General features: G+C 39.3%; 1 protein-coding gene across 4 annotated transcripts in view; it reads left to right on the forward strand.

Moving 5' to 3' along the window:
• Positions 1-14,055, forward strand: part of b3galt1b (UDP-Gal:betaGlcNAc beta 1,3-galactosyltransferase, polypeptide 1b) — a 208,406-nt gene that overhangs the window by 93,610 nt on the left and 100,741 nt on the right. For 2 of the 4 annotated variants that reach the window (XM_056271461.1, XM_056271464.1), the window contains exon 2: positions 1,974-2,028. The exons of 1 other annotated variant lie outside the window; for it this stretch is intronic. The gene's annotated coding sequence lies outside the window, so the exon portion shown is untranslated. Of the gene's footprint in view, positions 1-1,973; positions 2,059-14,055 lie in introns of all 4 variants that reach the window. One more of the 4 variants, XM_056271462.1, reaches the window with a different exon arrangement.

The following is a 14,055-nucleotide window of genomic DNA, read 5'->3' on the forward strand; positions in this document are numbered from 1 at the left end:
TCCATCCTCTTTGTGTCATCTCCTCCTCACCCTATCACCGTCCCCCTGTCTTCATTCTTTCTCCTTGACTTCTTGTTTCCTTTCACTCTTTTGCTTTTGATTGTTGCTTGTTAGGGGCCATAGGTGTGTAAGGCACCTATTGTATTTGTATGGCAGCTTCTAGAACCGTAGGGCAGAATGTCATGATATTTGGCACAGAGATAGGGGTGGGTCTGTACTTCAATCTCAGAAATCTTTAACCCTATAGCGCCATCAACAGGTCACAAATGCACTTACATTTCTGCTCATAACTGGTTAATCATGTGGTCTAGAAACGTAATAATGTTTTGATTGATTACTTGGCTCACAATACTAGATTTTCTGTAATGGATTTTAAAGCGCCCCTATTATGCTTTTTCGAATATTACCTTTTCTGCATGCAATATAGCTGTTTGTGAATGTTAAAGGTCTGCAAAGTTTTAAAGATCAAAGTGCACAACAAATTATATCGATATCTGAACCACTGGAACAAGTCGTCAGCAATTCCAGCCTCACTTCCTGTTACAAACCTATGTATCAATATAACAAACTTGCATAATGCCAGCCTTCATTGGCTGCCAGCGAACAACGTCTTTGACGCCCTCAAACACTGTAGCTGAGGCCTGGAAGAGTTTGGTTTGTGTACTCGACATGACGAGAAGATGCTGTTTTCTGCGCTGCGATTCCACTTTGCATGCACTTCAAAAGGATGAGGCCTCATGCTAGAATTGATACGGAAAAACCGAGCCATTGTTCGTATCTCTGTTTATCAAGCACAGAGGAAGCCTCCGGAGCTGAAATTCAGATATGGTAATAGGTGTTTAGTTTCTGACACATGCTGTAAGTGGTAGACCAATCACAACAGACTGGGCCATCTGACCAATCAGAGCAGAGTAGGCTTGCGAAAAGGCGGGGTTTAGAGAGATTGAATCTTCGAACCGACCGTTTTAAGTGAAGTGCACACATATTAGGAGCAGTGAGTAATGAACACACACACACACACACACACACACTGCAAACCATGAACACACACACACACACACACACACACACACACACACACACACACACACACACACACACACACACACACACACACACACACACACACACACACACACACACACACACACACACACACACACACACTCAAGGGCACCTCAGTCGTTCCCGGCCAGTATTGAGAATCAAACCGCGACCTTCAGGTTACAAGTCCGACTTTCTAACCATTAGGCCACAACTGCCCCATTCAGACTCTTTGAGAAATGAGGTGATGTCCAAAGTGTTGTTTGACCTTGGATGCATGTAAACCAATTGTAGGAGACCTTCAAAACAAAAATAAGAACCTTTTAAAAAGCATAACTTTAATAGTTTTTCACATACTCATTTCCCCCCAATCTTTACCCAAAATGTGTGGCAATGATCTTCAGACCAAGCCTTATAAACTGGATGTTCAGAGTGTTGTGTTCACAGGTGATTAAATCAGCCGTAGTAAAGTTCTCCGTCAATGAGCCGCCTCTTGATATTTCAACCGAGCAAATTTTACTCTAGCATGCTGTTAGGTCACAGTGAAGTGCGTCCACACTGCTGACATGTTTACTGGTTTTGCTTATCCACGTTGTGTGCATGAAATAGATGCTGACACAGTCAAAACACGTCATTAAAAAGCGCTAACTGTTTCGGTAAATGATTTCGGCCCTACAAAACTATTTCATCCGAAAACGATTTTTTGTTTTTGTTGCCTTGAGTGTCCCTGTGCATTTTTTGGCGAGGACAGCGTCCCCTGGTGGTAAATTGCAAATCCTAATTCTGCTATCCCCTGCTTCTTTGCACGTTGGTAAAAACTAAAGCATCTCTTCTGCTGCTGTGCTCAGTCCCGTAATTGCTGCTCGCAGCTATATTTTCTCTTCCTTTTCTCAGCCCCTCTCTAATAACCTCTTGTCTTCTTTCCACAGATGGTTGGAGAAGAGAGGAGAGACAATGGTATACTGGAAAAAGGTCATATCTGAGGTACAAGATGGCGGGATGCTTCTGAAAAAGGTTGGATTGTTGTTGATTGCTGTTTTCTGCCAAAGTGCAAAGTTGTGCTATGATAGAAAACAAACTCTTGTTGGCTTCTATACTCTAAACTCTCAAATATATCAAAACCTTTTTCAATAGTTGGACCCAAAGTAGTTTTGGTTTATAACGCTGTTCTGTACGCTGTTTATATGCCGTATAGCTATCAAAGAATATGCCCCCTTTAAACACAGTTTTTATTTGAAGAAAAACGTTGAAATTTGACCTTCAGATGTAGCCTTGTGATGTCTAGTACATTTTCTCTTGTGTTTTGTAGCAAGCGCACTGAGATGCAGGAATTAATTCAAAGACCCTTTGAGTTTTTCACCATAAATTGAAGTTATTACCTCAGGGTACCGGCCAAAATTACTCCCTCTGCAAATTATTTATATTTTCCTGTTTTAGAAATGAGCAGAATTTGCAGACTAGTGCCTGATTAGCATTCTTCAAGAGAGTTCACACATACAGCGAGCGGAAGTCATTCATTTGCAATAGGTTCTGGCAACACAGAGATGTGGGTGTGTCCATTGACAAAAGTTACTATATGCAAATGAGCAGCGATGCAGTGACTACCAATAGGAGTGAAGACAAGCATGTGATCCATGTCCTGTGAGATACTATAGGAACTGCATTCTGAGTTTGATGTTTATTTTGTTCATGATGCATTGTGCACTGCTGCTGTTTCTATTCAAACATTTCCCCCTGTAGAATGATAACTTTTATTGCTGAGAAAACAGATTCCTTGTCAAACAAGAAAGACATGCTATTTCTCTAGTCGGCAAGTAAGGTCAAATTTATTTGTATAACGCTTTTCACAAAACACATTGATTCAAGCAGCTTTGAAGCAGTTTATAATATTCGAATGTCTTCGTTATTATTCATTATGCATTTAGCAAATTAAAGCTGGGCGAAAATATTGTTTACATTTAATGATACAAGCAATCAAGCAGCTGAGATGCTATATAGTATAAAGTATTTATCGCCCTATACAAAAAAACTGTGTGTGTGCATACTTATATATCCAACTTTATATAGAGAGATGAGTGATAATATAGTTACATTTTGTGACAAGGTAAAAAATCTGGCATTTGAGATTTGCTATATAGTGGTATCGCTTTACGTAAGTATTCAGTGGAGACATTAAAGCATGTGATTTACCGGTTGTAAATATATATATATATACGTATATTGTATATATCATTTTCAAAAGCTGAGGCAAGTTGAGTGATGTACCAATAATGTTGAAAGCCCACTACAATCCACAAAACACACAATTGCCAACCTGATGCAATAAAATCACTGTTGCCCCATTAATCTAGTTGTATATGAAATTACCACTGACTATCGGCTAAATTGGAGGTTCATGTATTTTGTATTTTATTCTAATGAGAGGGTAAGGAAAGATTTGAGATGCTACTGAATGTGGATGTGAGAGATCATATAGTTGTAATATATCAGGGCACATGTGATTCGGCTGTGTTCGGTGTGTGTGTGTGTGGACACATTTTTATCCTGTGCTTCCACTAAGGAGCAATTAGCATTCATTAAACCGTCAGCCACACTTTAAGCGCCTCACAGGGGGAGTGCTCTCATTTCACCATTTGATTTTCCTTTGTCTACAAATAGAACAGCACAAAGAGGACTCTGTGGTTTGGAGGCACAATCTGTCAGCTGGGAGTTTGGTGGAACCATTGGGCTACTAGTTGTGCTCATTAAAAACCCTTTGGCTCGTTGTAAATTGGTGAATTTTTATGTGAATGACGGACCATTGTAAGCAATGCCAAATGTGTCATAAATATGCATATGTTTTGAGTATGTTGGCGTAAATGTTTTGTGCACTGAAATGGTACTTAAAAGTTTGTGTGTCATTCTTGCTGTCTTTTGAAGCTCATATTAACAGTGTTACCCGTTCTGCATTTTTTTATATTAGGAATATAAATCGTCTGCGTCCTGTCCTTTCGCTCAAGAGTACTGCTGTGCTTGTGCATGCCCTTGTAACATCACCAGTCGACTATTGTAATGCTTTGTTTTATGGGCTTCCTTCCAAATATCTTCATAAATTACAGTTGGTACAAAATGGCGCAGCTAGAGTCATTACCAAAACTTCCATTTCTGAACATATTTCTCCTGTTTTACAAAACTGGCATTGGCTCCCAGTTAAATTCTTTGTAAATTTAACATTTTTACTATTAACTTACAAAGCACTTAAAGGGGTCATATAATGCAATTTTTGTACAAGCTAATATGATTCTTTAGGGTCTAAATTAAAAGTTTGTAATATACTTTAATTAAAAATTCTCATTAGTATTGTAAGAAAACACTTATTTAACCTGGTCAAAAACAGCTCTGTTTTCAGCACGCCGTTTCAGTGCATATGCCTTTAAATGATCATGAGCTTTGCTCACCCCGCCTCTCTGTTCTGTGTACACCGTTTGTAACTCAATAACACAATAACCATAACGTGTTGATCATTATAAACGTGGGATTATGAATTATATTGAGAACGTCGTACATAGAAAACATGCCGTAATGTACCCTGAGTGTAAACCTTAGACGCATTCATTGTGAAGCGTGCAGCTAGCGATTTGCAAAGATTAATATAAATATTAATATAAAGTTTAATAAAATGTTACGCTCACTTCAGTTGTTCTAGAGGTTCAGCAGGAACACGAATATCTGGTACCAATCCCTTTTTCATGAGCAGCTTCTTAGCAAATCCAGCTTTATACTGATCCTCGTTTATAAAGCAGTCTGGTGAGAAATGATTCGCGCAAATATGAAAGCATTGACGTTGCTCGTGGGGAATATTTCCTTCGAAAACAAAACTCAGCCACTGCGTCTTCAGCGGTTCGGATTTAGGAACATTAAAATGACTGTGTTCGTTATTACACCCAAGAACAGAACACCACAATCGCTTAGACGCCATTCTGCTCATAGACAGTGCTCCAGCATATCAACAATGACCGCGCCGGTCCGCGCGGACTATGATTGACAGCTCGCTCACGAGCGAGGGCGGGTCTGTGTTGAAACGCTGCTGTCAATCAACAATCGTGGGAGGGGCTTCCGAGCGTGTGACGTCACACGGTTGAACGGCTCGATTTGAGATAGGGGAAAACATATAAGGAGATTAAAACAAAAACACTGGATGGATTTTTATCATTTTATGATGGTTGTGTACAGGCACTGCCGACACACATTTCAGTACAATCAACTTGTAAAAGTGCATGTACCATTATATGACCCCTTTAACAACTTGGCTCCTTCATCTTCTAGATCTTGTTCATATACTGTACATACTCCTTTCCGCATTTTAAGATCGGCTTCTGCACTTATACTTGTTCTTCCACGCACTCTGACAACTTCCATGGGGTCACGAGCTTTTAGTTATGCGACTCCCTACTTAAGGAACTCACTTCCTGTAGAGTTCGCAACAGTTCTAGTCTTTCGGTCTTTAAATCTAGTCCTAAAACTGATCTGTTTAGGCAGGCCTTTATGTGATTTAATGTGTGTTGCTGTACTGGTTTTATTGTTAAATAAATGTCATTGCGTTTATGGATTTTGTAAGGTGTCCTTGAGTGCCATGAAAGGCGCCTAAATAAAATGTTTAAACAAAAATGTGCCTATCAGACCATTTGTTTTCGATAGTAAACCAAGTAATTTCGGGTAATGTGAGGTTACTTGACCAGATAATGGCATTAGAATGTAAAGGTGATATGTGTAGTTTCTGTGCCACTAGCAGTATCAAACAGAATTGCAAATTTAATGACAAATTGCAAACACTCCAACCAGTAAGGCATTATGCAACAACATATGTTTTGAATATTAGTATGCCACATTGCTGTCACATAACCTCATCACATTGCATTTTCAAAATCAGCAAGTGATGTCATTTTGCATTGTTTGTGTGTGTGTGTCTTGTCGCAGTCCACTCAAATAATGAGTAAAAATAGACACCGCTGATTTTTCTTCTGGTTCATTCACTGCACTGGAAAATTAATGGAATTAATTCATTAATTCATCTTAATTCATAATAGCATACTACCATACTGTGTTTGCTATTTGTGCTATATGGACTCTTACAAATAAAGGTTCCAAAAGGGGGTTTCATAGTGATGCCATATAGAAGAACCATATTTGGTTCCCCAAAGAACTTTCAGTGAACCATTCTTACAATAATCATGTTTTTCTTAGTATGTAAAACATTTTAATAATCTAAAGAACCTTTTTTCAGAGCTTTTGGAAAGGTTCCATGGATGTAAAAGGTCCTTCATGGAACCAAAGATGCCAGTAAAGAACCTTAATTTTAAGTGTGTAGTATGCTACTGCAAGTTCAGTCAAAGTCAAGAGCATCGCATTGCATTTAGGGATGCAATTTTGCATGCATCGGACTCTGTTTTATACTACACATTTTGGCATTTGTAACAGGTATTTGTATTCTATTCATACAGAAAATATTACAACCCAGGCTCATTGGAAATACATGCCTTTGGCGGCATTTCTGCAAAATGATATTACGTTGCTTTTTATCCGAAACAGATGAATGAAATATCAGGTGAGTGGTGCTAAAAAGCCACACACATGCTGGTTATGTGATGCAAACATCAAAATGTATCAGCTTACAAATCATACACTAAAAGTGTTTGATGTCATAAAGTATTGTGCAATGAGCCGCGTGAAAATAAATCTTCATCAATCGATAATCTGCCACTGGAATCATAATTTGTGTGAAGAGACATACACGTCTTTGGGTTTTTACTGCCACTAGTGTTCATTTCAGCTGGAAACTGCTGTGATTTGTATGGATAGGTACGTTTTTGGAGTTGTGCATAATTGTATTACAGAGACAGTGAGCCTATTGGTTGAAATATTATGCACAGTATGCACAAGATATGCTATTCTGAACATGTCCACTCATATCACAGATTGCAATTCCATTTCCATTTGTGTTTCCACTACTGGTGTATAATTTATACCCCTCACCTTTAACTGAGCTTCGAGGTTTCTTCTTTTGTGTCTGTGCTGTGGAGATAGAGATTTTCTCGTATTGATCGTGTTCAGCGTTTCTCCAGTGCTCTGTGTCACCGGTGGCTCCGTCTCTCTTGTGACGTTTGATAGGTTAAAGGAAAGTCTCATTTCCTGGCTTGCTGCTCAATTCCTGAAGGTTTTTTGCACTCTAGAGGTTGCTTAGATGGCCATCAGGACTAACCGTTTTGAAAAATGTGATCTCTTTGAATGAGGAAAGAGGGCCATTTCCTGGAATCAAGGCATTTTACAATGTATCAAAGGACTTTAAACGCTCGTATCCTTTCATTCGTGTATAAAAGTAAAGAAGAACACAGACGTTTTTCTAGTAGGAATGCACAGTCATAATGATCTTCTTTTTAGAAACTTTACTTGGTACACAGTGATGGCCGTCCTATCATGGTCTCAAGAGGCTGATTTGTACTACAGTAAGAGTAATCATCAGAGACGCTTATGCAGAGCTGCTCTGATCAAAGAAAAACAAACTAATGGCTCTCATCGCATACATAGACACACAAAAAAAATATATATATAGGAGAGTAATGATGACACTGCTTGTTATATTCCGCTATTATTATATTTCCGCAAGCTTCCTGTCACGATTTGACTGGAAATCGGCTAAATGATAATCTGAGCAGTTGTACATTTTCATTTTTACGTATTGTTTTAGATTTTCTTCAACAAATAGCAGACCACTATGCAAATCTGAACCCCATATTGGTGCCATGTTTATAATTATGTTTTATAATTATTATTAAAACTTTTTGCTTCTTCACATCAGTGTCATTTTTGTATTATTAATAGACTATTATGATCTTTGTTAATATTGTGTGTGGATATAACCTAATTCACACACCATATTTACAATTATAATAGTTTATTAATAATATTTGTTAATATTGTTTGTGAAAATATAAAAATTTAACCTAATGTTTGTTAATATCGTGTGCGAATTAGGTTATATTTTTCAGTTTTCATTTTAATTTTAGTTTAAGTTTTAATGATTGTGTTATGTGCCTTTGCCATTTTGTAATTTTTTGTAATTTAGCTTTAATTTATTTTAATTTCAGTTCTAGTTTCAGTGATTTTTTTCAGTTAACATTTCTAATTTAGTGACTTTTTTTAAGTTTATGTTTTTCATCTAGTAGCCTATTTATATTTTATTATATTTCAGTTTTATTTCAATTACCAAAAGAGATTTTTTTTTTATAATTTTAGTTAACAATAACATTACTGAGTTAAGCTGTCAACATGTGAATCAATACATGAACCATGTTGTGCGAATTGAAATTCACCACATATACAACAAAAGTTTATATGCAAGAATCATAATTACAAAAAAAATATTGATTCTCATGCAGAACTGACAGAAAACAGAACCTACTGGGTGTCATGACAACAGCAAAGTTTAAGGTTTGATGCAGCATTTCATTTACACAGAATCACATGAAATGTCTGTTTTGTTCAAATCCTAGTGCTGCTTGCTGAGTTGTATTTTTTCTGCACTGTGTGGTACTGGACAATGGCAGCAGTTTTAGAGAGACTATTTAGATTATTTTTAAGGATTTATGATTTCAGACTTTTACAAGGCATTGTGGCTGCCACTCTAAAAATGTATGATGAATCATAGACCATTCAATTGAAGTGGCTTCAGCCTTCATTTACCATCTCAGCATCACTAAAAAATTGTGATTGGCTCTTAGACGTGCGCTCTTGGGGTCCTTACACTGTAGCAATAAAATCACAAAATAAAATGCAATCAAATGTGTGTATACATATATATCCAGAGTGTATTATATATGAGGATAATAAAGATAATCCTTCTATAGCCTATATGTATAATCCATATACATATATACATTAATATACAATTATAAAAAAATAAATTGCATGTCAACATCTCACACAGTGTTTAGGATTAACAACTGAATTTAAAGTCAGCATGAAACGGAAGTTACAATCATCTTTTCATCCTTTTTGTGACATGTCCAATTGAAACAGCTTCTTGAACAATATAAAATGCATGGCAGGACCTGATTTGATTGGTTGGATTTTTGTCATTGCCTACTGGTTAATCTCGTTTGAGTGACAGGTTGCCCCGCCCTCACGATGAAACATCAGAGAAGAGATGTTGCTTCAAGTGGAGGGGAAATTATTTTGATTAAAGATTATGAGGGCACATTAATAAAAACAACAATAATGAAATGCGTGGATAAATTATTTATAATAAACGCTGCAGTATTCCATGAAAAGATAAGAATTGTCAATTTTGATTTCATGGTGACTCAAACTGTCCTGTTCATAAAACAGCTTACAGTACTACTGTATGAACTAATAACCGATTTTGGCGATAGCTGTGAGAATATGAAAGATAGATAAATATTACAAAAAAACATTGCTGTCTCTGTGAAAGCATAATAAAGGCTGAAAGCTGCATGCCTCATCTGTAGCTTGGTCAATTATTCTCTCTTCATCTTTTGTTTTCTGCCAAACTGACTAGTGAGCACAAATTAAGCGTGGGTTGTGTGTAGGCGTGTGTTGCGTGAGAATAAGTTGCGAGCAGTTATGCGTTGGAGCATGAGGGCAGGTGTGTGGAGGCGTGGATTGTGTATAAATTACTAACTCATCATGGGTTGTGTGTTGTGAGAGCTTTACTGTGACTGTGGTGGTGCTTTATGGCAAGTGATTTTCCTTCCCCACATACTCTGTTTCTCTGAGGTGATTAACAGCTTCTTAGTAGCATTCTCCTCAACCCTGAATCCAATAATCAATATTCCTGATCAACTGGATGTGAATTAATGTAGGTAATTAAAGAAATGTCGTATTATTGTGGTCCTGGCATAGAGAACGAAAGATTCATGTTGGCCAAATGGAGATCTACACTCACTCTTTATTGACTTCTTTGGTTCAATGAAGAACCTTTAAAGGAATAGTTCACCCAAAAATGAAAATTATCCCATACTTTTCTCACCCTCAAGCCTATTCCTAGGTGTATATGACTTTCTTCTTTCAGCCAAACACAATCAGAGTTATATTAAAAAATATCTGGCTGGCAGTGAATAGTGTCTGAGTTTGTGAAGCTCTAAATAGCGCATACATCCATCATATAAGTAATCCATACAGCTCCAGTGGGTTAATAAAGCCTTCTGAAGCGAAGAGATGGGTATTTGTAAGATAAATAGTCATGTTTAAAACTTTATAAGTTAAAACCATTGGTTTCTGGCAACGGAAGTTTGACGTAGTACATATGATGTAGGATGTATGACGTAGGCGTAGCTTAAAGTAACACTATGTAGTTTTTCAACCTTCATAATATATTTCCAAGACCCTTGTGATGGTACATCGACTTAAAATAAGTTAAATGACACGTCTGCCATAGCCTGACGTGGTCTGTATCGCTTTTACTGGCACTATGTAACTTCGGGTTTCGGGTAGGAACCCTTGCACAAAAAGAACTACAAAATTCGACTGCTTTAGGGCATACGTCACTTCCCCCACCACTTCCTCAAATTGTCTGTGGCCATTGCAGACATCCCAAGTCTCCCGGGAGTCTCCTGCGTCTCCCTGATGCCCGCAAATTAGTTCAGATCTGCCGGAATCTAGAGCGCGCATGCGAGACAGAACATACTGCGCGCATAACATACATAGCACGCGCACGGCAGAGAGGGAGAGAGCGAGAGACCTTGCGAGTGTGCCTCACGAAAGCTAGTCAACCCGCCACCAGCCCCCACCCCTGTCAACAATCCAGTCACCAAGATATACCTCCCTGAAATGACTTCTTGCAGGTTGGGATGTCTGCCATTGTTGATTCCAAAGCCGGTGCTGGATAAACAGCGAGCGTGCGCGTGCGACAGTCGGCTGCGGAAGGCTAAAGTATTTACGACAGCAGTAATGGACAATTCTGCTTCCAACCTGTGGGGCGACCGCTGAGGAAAAATCACATGGTGTTGCTTTAAGCTTAGGTGAGAATTTACGAACGCGGAAACGCAGAGGATAGAGCAAAACAAAACACAGGTAACAAATTAGAAGTCTAAAACAAGAAGTTTTAATGAAAATTGTCAGAGGATTTTAAAGGCACACTATGCAGGAATTCCGTTTTTGTCAAACAGCGACCCCTAGAGTCGCTGTGGAGTACTTGTATTTAACGTTACTGTCGTAAATGCCACTCACGCAGAGCGTCTCTGCCATAGACTGGTCTCTGCACTCACGGCCTGATACCCCTTTGAAGCTGTTATATTAAGGTACAAATCTTGCATAGTGTGCATTTTTTGCATTAAATAAGAGATCTAGCGCTAAATTGTGTTTTTGAACTCAAGCTGAGCGCTCGTGTCCGCTGCTATCGGTGTCATAGATACAGTGTTCTCTGTGGCGTGCAGTCTTCACTTGCACGAGCTCTTCAATCTTTCGCCGTTGCGGAGACTCTCTATTCATTCCGGTGAAATCACAAAATAAAATGCACAAAAACGTGTCCCTGCTTGATATAGACTGTAACCACTGATGAACATATTCAGTTTTGATGAGAGAGAAAAACTTAGACCCTGTAACCTCTGACACGCTTGGCAAAAGATTTACCACTTGACCATTAAAGAACTCAAACAAAACTTGCGGATCGATGCATTTATTTACGGGTTGAGAGGCTCATTCTCTTTTCCTTTTCCTAGTCTCTTCCGACCGCGTTTTCTTTGCTTTTTCCATCGTCGAGTATCACGTCTGAAATGCACACATTGTTTCTTCGTGCTTCATATGTTGTTGTTGATGTGTGTGACGTCGTTGCCGTAAAGCATGTCGTGATTCTCGCGAGATTTGTCGGGGGTGCTCCTCTCAAACTTGCATTGCTGGTTTTTCCAGCGGCGTCCCCCTCCCCCAAGCTTTACTAACAGGATGATTCGCCCTACTATGAGTTTGTTTACCACCGAAATTACTTAGAAGCTGTTATATTAAAGGTGGGGTATGTGATTTGGAAAACGACCGGCAGATTTTGAAAATATACAATTCAAATGGTCCTACCTTCTTTCCTCCAACGCCGGCTCTGACTCCACCCATTCGAAGAACATGGACGCGCAATCATGCACGAGCGAAAACTCAGATGCGCGAGAGATTGTAATGGCGATTTACTACTAATCATGGAACCGGCTTTACTGACGAGATGCGCACGCGTCACAAACTTTGAGTATACGCACGACGGGGGTCACGCGCGCTGGGGGGAGGGGGGTGTGGTACAACCGTTTGATTGACGGACTTACTGTCCAATGATTCTGGTGGTCTTGGAAATGATTGGCTGGTGTTTTTCGAGTCCTGCCCGTTCCACAGATGATTAAATTGCTTAATTTTCATTTCAGTGCTTCTAACTCAGTGGCTGTAAGTGGGTTAGGAATAGGATTTCAAGTTATTTTGAAAAAAATTACAAAAAAGAGAATCACATATCCCACCTTGAAGGTACAATTATTGCATAGTGTAGCCTTTAATATAAGAGAAGAGGAGCTACATCATACGTCGGGTCAGAGGTCACTTTTCCGCCAGAACTCGACTCTCTTGTGAATGTGCGCCGTGATTATAGGTAATATTTTTAAAATATGGATATTGTTCTTACAAAAACCCATCTCTTCGCTTCAGAGGGCATTTATTAACCCACTGGAGCCGTATGGATTACTTTTATGATGAAGGGATGCGTTTTTCAGGCACTATTCAATGCCATCATAAAAATTGGAACAGCCAGGATATTATTTAATATAACTCTTATTGTATTGTGTTCGGTCATATACACCTAGGATGGCTTCAAGGTGAATAAACTATGGGATAATTTTCATTTTTGAGTGAATTATTCCTTTAACATCCATGGAAACTTTCCATTCCACAATAGGTTCTTATGCTGGAAAAATGTTCTTCTGTTTATTAATAGGCTACTTTAATTATTTTCATACTAAGGAACAAATGGTCCTTTTTAAGATCTGTTCACTGAAAGCTTCTTTGGGAAACTCAAAATGGTTCTTCTATGGCATCGGTGCCAAAATCTCCTTTATTAAACCTTTATTTTTAAGATTGTATTTACTTGCAATGCTTCTGTTTACTGCACACTTGTTGACTGTTGACTGCACACTATCTGTATTCAGAATGGAAACCTATTGTGCTGTATATACTGTATATTTCTTATTATGGATCAGAACTCGTGGTGCGTTCACGCCATGTCGGAATTACTGTAATTATGAGTTTTTGTGTGTGTGAAAAGGGCTTAACATCAAATACATGGTAATTCAAGAAACGTCTCGGTTGCGAATGCAACCCTCGTTCCCTGAAGGAGAGAACGGAGACGTAGTCGACGTCGACTGAATGGGATCACACTTAGGGAGCCTGTCATCTTCGAGTACTGTTAAAACGAGCCACTGCACATTGGCGTGCGAGATTTGCATCTCACACTCCGCCCCGCAGCGCGGGTATGAATACGGAAGTGGATGCACGCACCAGTTGTTTTTCACTGAGGACATAAAATCCAGGGCTGGGTCTGCCTCCTCCGGTGCAGCGCTTGCAGGCTCACCACCTTGTCCCCTTTTCAAAGGAGAGGTAGAAACCTTGGGCACACATCCAGGCCGGGCTCTCAGGATATCGTGAGAGTTGGCCGGCCCAAATTCCAGGCACGATTCGTCGACCGAAAATGCATGCAGGTCCCCTACCCTCTTGATAGAGGCCAAACAAGCAGGAGAACTGTTCTTTTAAAAACAGGTTTTTAACTCAGCTGCCTGTTGTGGCTCAAGGGGAGGTCTCTGCAGTGCAGTGGCACCAGAGATAAGTCACAAGAGGGTATAGAGGGGGCGCAAGGCGATTCAGTTTCCTTGCTCCCCTCAGGAACCTGACGATCAAGTCATGCTTCCCCATGGATTTGTATCCACTGCATCATGATGTGCGACAATATAGAGGCAACAAACATTTTGAGGGTGGAGGGAGACAGCCCTACTCACTGGG

The sequence above is a fragment of the Rhinichthys klamathensis genome, unplaced genomic scaffold, assembly GCF_029890125.1.
Source record: "Rhinichthys klamathensis goyatoka isolate OS25496 unplaced genomic scaffold, OSU_Roscu_1.1 h1tg000320l_1, whole genome shotgun sequence".
NCBI classification, from domain to species: domain Eukaryota; kingdom Metazoa; phylum Chordata; class Actinopteri; order Cypriniformes; family Leuciscidae; genus Rhinichthys; species Rhinichthys klamathensis.